This window comes from Sorex araneus, chromosome 2, assembly GCF_027595985.1.
Source record: "Sorex araneus isolate mSorAra2 chromosome 2, mSorAra2.pri, whole genome shotgun sequence".
Taxonomy (NCBI): Eukaryota; Metazoa; Chordata; class Mammalia; order Eulipotyphla; family Soricidae; genus Sorex; species Sorex araneus.
In genome coordinates, this window is record NC_073303.1 from 230,749,395 (window position 1) to 230,762,208 (window position 12,814).

The following is a 12,814-nucleotide window of genomic DNA, read 5'->3' on the forward strand; positions in this document are numbered from 1 at the left end:
CAAAACCCATGATATTCTCCCCTGTGGTAGGAATGCTTAATGGTTTTGAGTTTAAACAAAGACCAAATATATACTGCCCCACCCTGCCTTCATCAATGTTTAAAACAAAAAGCTCAAAAACTGTATTCTGACTCTTCTAAATTAGCCTCTAGGCGCATTTCTGGCCTGCTTTCTTGTATTCAGTTCTTTCATGAACCCATCTGTGAAGTGATCCCTTTTGCTTCAATTACCCCATGTTAGTCCCAGTATTAATAGGATTTGGAAAGCCCACCCTCTATGTAGCATCTTATTCCAGGGAAACCCAATCTGAGGCCAAGAAACATCCTAATCAATTATAGAAATCAACATAATAGGCTAGTCACAAGTGACAAGCACAGGAGAGTATATGTGAGAATCAATGAATGCAAATAAAATTAATTTATTTAATTTGAATCTGAACTAGCTCAGATCCAAGTATGCATATGAAGCAGACTCAAATGTGCAGAATCAAATCTTGGTGAAAATGGGAGAGCTGTTAATAAATATATTGGTTTGCTATTTAAAAGGAAGAAAGCTTTAGATCTTTCCTACTCTGATTAGAGAAAAACAAGTAACTCAAAATATTGTCAATTGAGTCTTCAATGAATATAAGATAAATTGCACTGTAGCACTGTTGTCCCATTGTTCATAGATCTGCTTGAGCGGGCACCAGTAATGTCTCCATTGTGAGATTTTTTGTTACTGTTTTTGGCATATCGAATATGCCACAGGTAACTTGCCAGGCTCTGCCATGCAGGTGGGATACTCTTGGTAACTTGCCAGGCTCTCCGAGAGGGACAGAAAAATTGAACCTGGGTCAGCCATGTGCAAGGCAAATGCCCTACCCACTGTGCTATCTCTCTAGTCCAAGATAAATACTTTCTATAATATTGGGATATGATTAGTCTTTTTAAACAAGACACTAAAAACCCACAAGCAGTGGGTTTGAAGGGGTTGAGACATTTTACATCTTTGAAAAATCCTAAATATATGAATTGCAAAAATGAAGCAAATATTAAAAATAAATACATGCATGAGAATATAAATTAAGAGAGTAGGTAAAATATTTATATGTGAGACAAAATATTGTTGTCCTTGTGCAAAAAGAAAGTTTTAAATTATATAAGGAAATGAGCACTCCCAGGGAAACAGACAAAACAAATGAACAAATTTTCAATGACAGAAGAAATATAATAGCAATAAGCATGTAAAGAGATATTAACAATTTAACAATTGTTATATTAACTATATTAACAATAAAAATATATCTTGAGACAATTGATATCTCAGTTTTCTTCTACCAGTTGGTTTAAGATGTTAAAGAGTAACCGCCACCAGCAATATTGACGCATTTCCTGCAAAAACCCCGGGATTACTGTACTTATAATGCAGTGCACACCCTTTGATCCAGCAATCCTACTACTAAGAATTTATTTACAATGGATATTGTATAAACAGAAATCGGATATACAAAGCACTGTTTATAATTATGAAAAGGAGAAAGTGAATGGCCTGCAGGAGCAGAAGAGGCATGTTAAGTCAGTCATACAGACTCTGAACAATGGGAGGGTTACACTTACTTGTTGCAAAGATATAAGGACATACTTCCTAACCCAGAAGTTCAGAACTTTTGTGTGTCTGCATGCATATGTGTTTGGGTTTTCTAAGAGAAATCTACAAAGATATTTATCAAATAATTATGATTACTGATTATAAAAATCTTAGATATCACATGATTGCATTCATAAAATTCTTCCAAAGAATAAATACATTTAAGGTTTTTTATCACAGGCTCAAGTTAGTTTCTACTTTCCTCCTCTATGACTGTCTTCTCTTACTTTACCAACATTCAGTTTCTCTGATGCTGACAGGCAATAGCAATGACAAAGTTCCCCTCCCATCTTGGGCTCTCTTTTGCTTTAGCTTCCCAGGGTTCAATTCCCAAGGCCTCTCTGCCTCTGCCATTCCTCAGACACACCTGGGTCCTTTTCATCAACCTCTTCATACTTCAGCTAGTTCAAGCGACTTTGTTACTTGGGATCAGAGAACTTTCTTTTGATCCACATTCTCAATCACTACATTCTATTTGAAACTGAAAGATAAATCTTGCATTATCTTAATAAAGGTAACTTTGCAAGCAGAAAAGCAAGAAGTTCAAAGCTAGAACCATGAGGCAAAAAGCAATTTCTAGAGGCAAGGAGGTTCATTCCTAAAAAGAGAAGTGATGAAATGCTTATGAAGATTAGAATTAAAAACAAAGGGAGGGGCTGGAGTGATAGCACAGCGGGTAGGGCGTTTGCCTTGCACGCGGCCGACCCGGGTTCGATCCCCAGCATCCCATATGGTCCCCTGAGCACCGCCAGGAGTGATTCCTGAGTGCAGAGCCAGGAGTAACCCCTGTGCATCGCCAGGTGTGACCCAAAAAGCAAAAAAAAAAAAAAAAAAAAAAAAAAACAAAGGGAGCACTTTGCTCAGATGAGCCTTTTCTGTGGTTCATATGGGCTCCATTAAAATATTTTTACTCCAATAGATTTGTATTGGGTTATTTATACATGAAATATTTTTAACCATTCAGACTATAAATACAAAAATGCATTCCCATAATTGAACATCATGCACTTTCCAGAAATACATGATGTTCAATGTATCTCCAGCAAACAAATGTGTTCCATTGTCCTGTTCTCAAGGATTCTGAAGAATCCTTCCCAAACTGCTAATAACAGACCTGCCTAAAATGTCCTCATGCTTCTAAATGTACAAACCTCTGTATAGAGGTATTGGATACAAAGTACAAATATAATTCATAGTTTTCCATCAGCTAAAGGCCTGAAACACCTGCCCAGAAGGCCAACAAACAAGAACTGCTCTTCAACATGAGACTTAAACTAAGAATCTATGACTTGAACACATAAGGCAGACAAAGCTTGGGATACTCAGTGGTGCCACTAGCTCTTTTCTTGCCTTCTCCCTCGTGGGGGTATCATTTTCAACAGAAAGGTAGGGAAACAGGTAAGTACACATCTGAGACCATACTCATTGTATGGATGAGATCAACACAGTCCCAGAGAAGTTAAGAGCACAGTGGTCAGGAGCAAATGACTGAGGACCAGGCATGTAGGTCGGCAGTAGCCCATGGGCATCTTAGCATCTATTCCTGGCATTGCCAATAAAAGTCAGTGATTTATGTCGGTTCTGTCCATTGTTAGTGTTTTGGCCTCAGGATACCTGAAACTCTCCCTCTTCAGTCTTCTCCCACTGAAAGGGCTGCTGTGAGGAAAAAAGGGGGAAATATATCTTTAAACTAACCAGCCCAACAAAGTAGCCCAACATGGCCTTACTGGAGCTGCAGATGGAATGGGGGCATGAAGGAACAAACTGTGGTAGAAACTCAGCTCTGCTTCCAGATTCTAGCTAGCATAAATAATGCTGTAATAAACATAGAAGTGCAGGTGCCATAGAGCCATAGAAGCAGGTTTGGGGCACGGAGGGTGCGTGAAGGGGAGGGAAATGGGTCATTGGTGGTGGGAAATGGACACTGGTGGAGAGATGGGTGTTGGATCACTGAATAGCCGAAACTTGATCATGAACAGCTTTGTAATTATGTATCTAACTGTGACTCAATTTAAAAAATTAAAATTAAAAAAAATAAAATGACTCCCATGGGTCAGAGATAGTACAGGGTTAAGAAGCTTTCCTTGCATGCAGCACACTTCCTGAGCCTGGCGAAGAGTGATCTCTGAGCACAGAAGTAAACCCTGAACACAGCAGGTGTGTGTAGGATAACACAGCTTCAGGTAGTTTAGGTTTATTGGGTTACTCCCTTTACAGTGCTCCCACTCCTCTGTGTTTATTTGTAAGTTCTTTCTTAGTGTTCTGTTGACTTGCAAATATTGTTTTTCTCTTCTCCTTGAGTCCTTTGCATAGTTTATTCAGAGCAATGTCCTTTTTGTATGGACACAGGAAGACTTAGGAAATGCTATGCTTTTATTACCTGGGAGTCATTTGACTCTACATGATATTTTCCTCCTGGGCATCTGTTCTCTCCACCTAAGCCTCAGCTGCCCTTACTTCCTAGCACTCCCAAAAGCAGGGTCCCAACGAGGGACGAGACGGACCCAGGGCAAGTGGTGAGTTGTGTGCTACCCTGGCATCGCGATGGGCCTGGCCAAAGTGCCTAATGCTTAACTATAAGTTAAGAGCTTGATCATGGACAAATGCTGTCATGATCCAAACAGTGAAAACTAGATTCGGACCCTGCTAGGGTGAGGAATGATTAATCTGGCCTGAGTGCTGTGGTCTGAGTCTGTGACAAGATGTTGCCCAGAAAGCTGCCTTGCAAGCCTCAATGTATCTTTTGCTATGTTCATACAAAAATAACTAGTATTAAGATGTTAATAAGAGTTTGGACTAAGAAAAGGAAAAACACCTTAAGAGTCAGGAAGGGCTTTGGAATGCCCTGCCCTCAGGAAGGGCTTTCTTATGTTGATTTTGCTACCTGGCTGGGTGTAGCCTAGAGGGCGAGGTGGGAGAGACAAGGAGGAGGAGAGACTAGAGAAGCAAGAGAGGCTGCAGTTGATCCAGAGAGAGGCCAGAGCTGGGAGTGCGGGAGATGAGAAAGATGGAAGATTGAATAAACGGTAACTAATCAGCAACCAGCTTGGTCCTCATTCTTCCTTCCGTTGCCTGCCCTTGACCAACAGCATACACAGCGGGTCCAGAGCACAGAACGAACGCAGGTGGTGAGACAGAGCAGCCTGGAGAGCCCGCGAGTGCACACGACCGTCGGTGAGCCTTAGTTTTTTACAGGTGTGGACCAACTTTCGCTCCAAATCCCTACATTCAATTGCATGACTTGTTTGAGCTCTCGATCCACAGTTTAAAACACATTGATGCCAATGTATACTACCTGTGGCTCACACTTGAGTGAGACTTAATTTATACAAATCATAGCATGGACGTCATTTGTGAAGCAGTTCAGATATAGACTACTGGGATGGATGTTTCATGAGTGAGGATCTCACTTTCCTTGGCACAGAGCTGCACGCCCAGTTATTGAACAGTGAGTATACAAGGAACCTCCAGAAAGATCTGACTATGAATGGGAGAAGAAGAAACACACTATTTTTAAGTATATCACCAACTCATATGATGAACTGACAAAAAATACATTCTGTATCTTTGACTTTGAAATTATCACTCTAAAATGCTATTCCCACTCTTGCTCTCTTTTTTAAGATTTCAATTCATTTCTACTACAATATCCTCATATGGAGAACCCCTCACACACACATAAGTCATTTTTTCTTACGAATTTTGGACTAGAATTTATCTCCAGATCAATTAGTAATTTTAGCAATTATTACAGCCAATTTCTTTTCAATAAAAAGCCTAATTAACTAGTACTCAAATGATTAGGATTTTCAATTAATCAGAGTTATGCAGAGTTTCCTTTGAGGAAACGAGGAAGAAACACATTCATCTTTTAGAAGCAGCAACTATACAAAAATAACCTTTTTATCACCCATTTAACTGGGCATGAAATACAAATCAAGACACACCTTATGCTATTTCAATATTCTGCACAAAATTTAAAAAAAACAACCTTGATATGTTTCCATGCCTTCAAATGAACAAAGAAAAGTTAAATGCTTTTGCTAATCTCAATTTACCCTCTGGAAAAGCATTTAAGAATAATTTCCATTTTTTTTAATAAGGAAGGGAGAAAAGAAAATGGTACTCCAATTCCTCCCTGATCATTCAGGAAATTTATTAGAACTTCGCCTGTCTCCTCCCTGCCATCCTCTGGCAGAGCAGTTCATGGTCATTGTGTCCCTGCTTGTCTGCTGCCAGCTCTGAGTGGGCTCTGCAAACATCTCTGCAGGTTCCTCCCAGACCCACCCTCTCCCCCAAACAAACTGTACAGATAGTCACTGGGTCTGTGCCTTCTTCTCCCAGCTGTGTGGAGACATGCAGGGCCCATGGCCTCACACTGACCTCACCCTCCCCTTAGTCCTCTCAGTACAGCTCAAGCCCATATCCCAAGCCTGTCCCCTCTCCCTTACCCCAGCTGCTGCTCAGAAGGGGCCCTCAGTGCCATCTACCAGGCCTATTACTGTCTCCCAAACCCCATCTATGGCTCCCCACCAGCTCCTCCTCCTCCACGGAAGCATCATTAACCGCATCCACACCTATACACTCAGCATATGAGAGTGGAATCATCTGTCTTCTTGGATGTCTACATCCCCCACATACCGTGAGCTCAAGAGCTTGAAGCTGCCCTCAGAGCTGGAGCCACAGCTGAGCATATATAATTAAGTTTCTTATATAATTAAGTGCTCAATTAATGTCCAGAGATGACATGTATAACTTGCGTGATTACTGTCTTAAGAAATGGAGTGATGGAAGGTGGCTTCTGCGGGGATATAGCAGTGAGTTTGGAATGGGCTGTGAACATGTGTTCAAACATGCTTAGGGGGAATAGTGCTGTGTGTATATGCATGTGCACATGTACATGTACACTAAGGGATAAGTGCATTGGTGTGTACACACATATATGTGTACTCGGGGGAAGGGTCTGTGAGCTTGTGTGCACACACATGCATATGTGTAGTAAGGGGATGGTGATTCTCTCATCATCCCTGACACCTCAATGTTAATAGCCCACCACCAGTAGGTCCATTTCTCTTTCTCAAATCCAGGGCCTGCCTTGCCCTTCTCCTACCAACCTAGAGACTTTGGATGAGGTTCTCTTCTAGTCAGCATGCTGTCAGTGCACTACACCAACTCATACCTATTCTTTCCCATTCCAAAATGAAAGAAAAGCTCTAAGAGTAAATTTCCCCTCTTGAACTTGCTCCCCCATCCTTAGCCCCAAAGTGCATGTGCTTTTTTTCATTCACTCACCCACTTTAACTTGGCCCTACAGGAGCTCACAGAGGTACATCCAGGACCCACAGAACAAGTACATGCCACTCATCAACTCTCTGAGCATTTTCTAGGGACAAGAGGCTGCAGTAAAGGGAAGATGGATCCCACGGTGGGAGATGACTCAACACCATGAAGCAATGAGGCTATTTAGGAAATGATGTGAAAACAGCTACAGAGCAATGCCAGGAGTAATTCCTGAATGCAGAGCCAGGAGTTACTCCTGAGCATTGCCAGGTGTTACCCATAAACCAAAAATAAATAAAGAACCAAATAAGTAAAACAACTTTAAAAAAGTAAAAGAGACTGAACATGGCAAATATTTAAGAATTTATGAGAGGAATAAATTGAGTTTATAATTTGAGAAAATGCAACATTTCTTATACTATGTCTTAGGGAGGGGTCAATACTTACAATACTGTTAATGATAGCTTCATGCATATAAGAAACGTTTCTCAATCAAAAAGAGAAGTGTGGTGCAATCCTGCAGATGCCCCTAATACCACCTCAAAACCAGGGAAGCTCCTGAGTGTTTTGCCATGACAGAGCAGAGCCCAGGGAGAAGATCAGAGAGAGAGGCAAGGGCCCAACCCCAGGAAGCTGGACAGAGGGGTTGGGGTCCTGGCCAGCTGTACGTCACCAGAAGTTACCAACCCAGTGACATTGAACTGGAACCGCCCACCCTAGTTCTGACTTGCAAATCCTCCGCTTGTTGCCAAGTTCATCTTCCACCAGACCAAGACTGCCCCATCTTCATCACTAAAGAACAGCTCAAGAGGGAAAGATTGTGCTCTGCATGGAGACCCTTTGAATGCTTCTCCAGATTGGCCACAAATAGATTGGCCCAAGATAGATTGGCTTAAAGGCACATGAAAAAATGCTCCACATGCCTAGTCATCAGGGAGATGCAAATCAAAACCACAGTGAGATATCATCTCACACCACAGAGACTGGCACACATTCAAAAGAATAAAAGCAACCAGTTCTGGAGTGGATGTGGGGAAAAAGGGACGTTCCTTCACTGTTGGTAGGAATGCCAACTGGTCCAGCCTTTCTGGAAAACAATATGGACAGTCCTTCAAAAACTAGAAATTGAGCTTCCATATGACCCCGCAATACCACTTCTGGAAATATATCCTGAGGATGCAAAAGAGCACAGTAGAAATGACATCTGTACCTGTATATTTATTGCAGCCCTGTTCACAATAGCCAAAATATGGAAACAACCCGAGTGCCCTAAAACAGATGACTGGTTAAAGAAACTTTGGTACATCTACACAATGGAATACTATGCAGCTGTTAGGAGAGATGAAGTCATGAAATTTGTTTATAAATGGATAAACATGGAGAGTATCATGCTAAGTGAAATGAGTCAGAAAGAGAGGAACAAACATAGAGGGACTGCACTCATTTGTGGAGTATAGGGTAGCATCACATGAGGCTGACACCCAAGGACAGTAAATACAAGGGCCAGGGGGATTGCCCCATAGCTGGAAGACTGCTTCGTGAGTGGAGGGGAGAAGGCAGATGGACTAGAGAAGGGATCACTAAGAAAATGATGGCTGGAGGAACCAGTTGGGATGGGAGATGCATGCCAAAAGTAGGTAATGAACCAAACATGATGACCTCTCAGTGTCTGTGTTGCAAGCTATAATGCCCAAAATTAGAGAGTATGGGGAATATTGTCTGCCATGGAGGTAGGGGGAGGGTGGGAAAGGGGGGTATGCCCGGGATATTGGTGGTGGGGAATGTGCACTGGTGGAGGGATGGGTGTTTGATTATTGTGAGACTGTAACCCAAACATGAAAGCTTGTAACTATCTCACAGTTATTCAATAAAATTTTAAAAATTTTTAAAAAAAGATAGATTGGCCCAAGATAGATGGGCCCAAGATAGATGGTGCTAAGATAGAAGGGCTATGGATTGAACCCAGAGAGACTTTCCCTATCTGTCCTTTCTTCCTATTGGAAACCCTATTGGTGCAGTGGGCCTCCAGGGCTGCAACTAGGAGCAAACGCTCTGTATAAGGTACATATTAACTCATGTGAGTGGCTGTGCTGCCACACTTCTGGTCTAGATACTGAAAACCAGTGTGTGAGGGTCTACTGCATTGGGAAGAATTAGGGCATGGGAAACTGTGGGAAAATATATATACACATATATATTTTAACTGATTAAGGTTCTGTGATTTACAATAATGTTAACAATAGTTTCCCATGCAACATAATTCCAACACTACACCCAGCAGTGTATCCACCTCTTTCCCCTGACCCCAACACTCCTCTTTTTCAGCTCAACATCTTGGTGATGGTAAAATTTCATCACTCTCTTAGCAATCTAACATGGAAGAAGTGGGGGCTATTTAGCTGGATACTATGACTCATCCTAACACGTGTGCTTGTGCTCCACCTCCCCAGCGTGGTGGGTGAGACAGGCCTGTGGTGCATCCTTGGCAGACTGGAGAGGCTTCAGGATCCCACCTCGTCCAGCTACCAACCCGCCCCCCACATGCAGCAGGTAGGGCATTTGCCTTGCATGAGGCCGACTAGGTTCGTTTCCTCCACCCCTCTCGGAGAGCCCGGCAAGCTACCAAGAGTATCTCCCCTGCACACCAGAGCCTGGCAAGCTACCCGTGGCATATTCAATATGCAAAAAAAAACAGTAATAAGTCTCACAATGGAGACGTTACTGGTGTCCACTGGAGCAAATCAATGAGCAACAGGATGACAGTGACAGTGACTATGACTCATCAAGAACGAAGTAGTTATTTGGGCACATGCAATGTGGAAATTGAGGCCTCTCACTTTTTTTTCTTTTTCTTTTTTTATTAATAAGCCCATCCTCAGTTCTGCTTAGCAGTTCTTGGATTGCACAAACTTTATCTTTCAAGAGTCAAGTATTTTGAATAGTCTCTCACCAAGTACAATATATATAGCTTTTAGAAACTACCATTTTTCTTATTTTCCTAAAGCCTTCTACTTTTTCCTTCCTCTCTGGGCCAATGATTTTTTGCATAGCCCCTTTGTTATATTTCTTTCAAACCCAAACCATTTTTTTTGTCATTGGAAGATTCTCTCCTTTCAGAACACTGCAAAAATAAATTCCCAGCAGCCCTTCTTGGGTCTAACCCTCAGCCTCCTGCCCAAGCAGCCTTCAACAAGCCTGAAACTTCCTAGTTCTTCCATTGTCTGAATTTTCACAGGGTTGACAAATTTCTTGGCAAAACTTGGCAATGTGTGATTATCAGGAGGGTTCTGGGAGACCATATGTTGTGCTGGGGATCAAACTGAGGTCACCAGTATGCAAGGCTAGTACCTTGCCGATGTATCTCTTACTACATTTACAAGTTTTAGAAAGTGCTCTGAGTTTGTATGTCTTCTTTTTCCTTTGCATACATCATCTTTATTTAATTTTGCAAAAGGGTATCAGTCTACCCTAACATCTGATTCTTCATTCTAGAAATCCAGATCCAGACTAGATCACCGGAACTCCCAATTTTCAAGAAGTTAGTGGCAGATGCTAACTAGCAGGAAAGGGAAGTACAGTTTGACATTTTTAAGAAGAGGAAGGAAACTATGTAGGAGAGGGTGCCTGAGACAGAGCAACTGCAGGACCTGGTCAACATTAGAATCTCTCACATTATATTGCACATCTGTGATGCTGATCCAATAAGATGGTGCCGTAAAATAATATCAGTAGGTCCTGATTTCAGAAATATTAAAAGCTATATAAACTCAAGTGCCTACATGCAGTGATTATACCTCAATTAAGCAAAAATGTCAAGTTCTCATTATACATACATTGAAATTAAATAAACATGGTGTTAAAAATCCTTTCAACTTGAGCTTAAGAACAGATAATTTCTGGGTAAACAAGAAGCCCATAAGGAAGCACCAACTATGGTTAAACTGTACAAAGCGACAGATAAATGGGTGAACCCCTGATGAATTCATAGTTGTGAGAGGGGGGACAGATGATACCAGGAGCAGCCAGGGTTCAGCAGCTGTGACCCTCATGAAAGAACCCTTCCCTAACCAAGGCTCCTAAGACAGCTGGGCCCCTCCCTACCATGGCACCAAGATCAAGGGCTGAAGAAGAAAAAGAAAACCAGATACATTGATTCCCATGGAAACCATCACTTATGGAATGATTCATCTATGGAAAGTGGACACAGTGCAGGAGGAGTCAGGGGCTAAGCCATCGCATGGAAGTGTAGGGCTAGGGCTGACTCACAGACAGTCCTGTGGCTAATGGTGTCCCAGGCTAAGGGCATGAGGCAGGCAAGCACAGTGCTCAGGGACCTGTAAGGAGGCCAGGCAACTAACAAGTGAAATGGGGCCTAAGGACAGGAGAGCAAGGAGCTTCCACAGGGAGAATGAGTGAGGTCAAAGAGGTGAAGAGCTAAGGAAAAGATAGGGTGTATTCAGAGCGGTATGGTCATAGACTGTGATGGGGTTATGGAAAGCAATGTGGAGAATTCTCAACAACATAAGTTATCATGAAATAGATACCCGATGAATACCATGCATCTCTAACAAATAAAATCATTTGTTCTTACGAATATCCTCTGCATTGATATCCCTTAGTTCCATATCTGTTGTGATTTGAAGCAACATGGATGGAATAGAGGATATCATGTTGAGTGAAGTCAGACAGAAGAAAACGGTTAGTTACAGAATGATCTCTCTCATATGTGGGACTTAAAGTTATACAGCAAAGTAGCAACACAGGTCCAAAGGCAACACAATGTGAAAACTGATCCACACAATTGAGTTGGTGGCGGGGAGAGTTGAAAGAAGGGGTTTGGGGATACTTGGGGGGAGGGGGTGGCAACATTAGTTATGGGTGTAGTGTTGAAAATTATATGCATGATAAACCAATTAGAAGAATTGTAAACCACAGAACCACAATCAATAAAATATTTTTTAGAATGAAAGAAAAGACATATAAGACCAGTGATGGTATGATTTCACTGCTCATCAAGACCCCCAAAGCACAACCTTCACTAGAAAGGGCATATCTACATCCATGTTCACTGCAGTCCTTAGTACAGTGGACAGGATCTGGAAACAACCCAAGTGTCCAATGACAAGTGAATGAACAGAGATGTTGTGGTCTATATGAACAATGGAATAGTCCACAGCTTTAAGAAAAGATAGAAGTCATGCAGTTTGCTGCAATATTGACAGAGCTCGGGCTTCATATTAAGTGAAATGTCAGAGGGAAAAGGACAACTCTATGATGTTCCTACTCATATGTGGAATAGCAAGAGTCAAAATAAGAACTTAGAAAGTACTGCAGTGCTTCTCAAGCCAAAACCAACGAAAGAATAAATGGGCAGTACCATGAGAGAAATGGGTGGCATGCCATGGACCTCCTGGGAGCAGGCACAAGGCATGGCCTCACACTTCAGTACTCTGAACACAAAGGGTGTGAAGAATGGTATCCAGCCTATCTGTGCATGTTCTCCAGACCAAGAGAAGCTGGACTTTACACAAGAGGAAGGGACACATCATACTGCAATCTCTATGTGGGTCATGCCTTGTGTCTGCACAGGATGCTCACACTTCAGAACCTCAGGCATTCAGAGCTGCGGTAGTACTTCTCTCTATAGAACCCAGCTGGGGTGCAAGCAACAAAGGAGTGCCAAGTGTCATCCTATCTCTCTGGCTGGCACTCCCATTTTATAATCACCAGAGGACACACACATATATGCATACACTCACATTCACATGTAACACACCATTACATTCTTACACACGTGCACAAACATACACACACTCTCACATGTTATATATGACATGTACACACTCTCAAAACACACACAACCACACACCACACATACATACAGAAACAACACACATGTACATAT

General features: G+C 42.0%; 1 protein-coding gene across 3 annotated transcripts in view; it reads right to left on the reverse strand.

Annotated features, from left to right (window-relative positions):
- The window catches only part of TLN2 (talin 2), a 412,543-nt gene that overhangs the window by 244,683 nt on the left and 155,046 nt on the right, over positions 1 to 12,814 (reverse strand). The gene's annotated exons all lie outside the window — the stretch shown is intronic.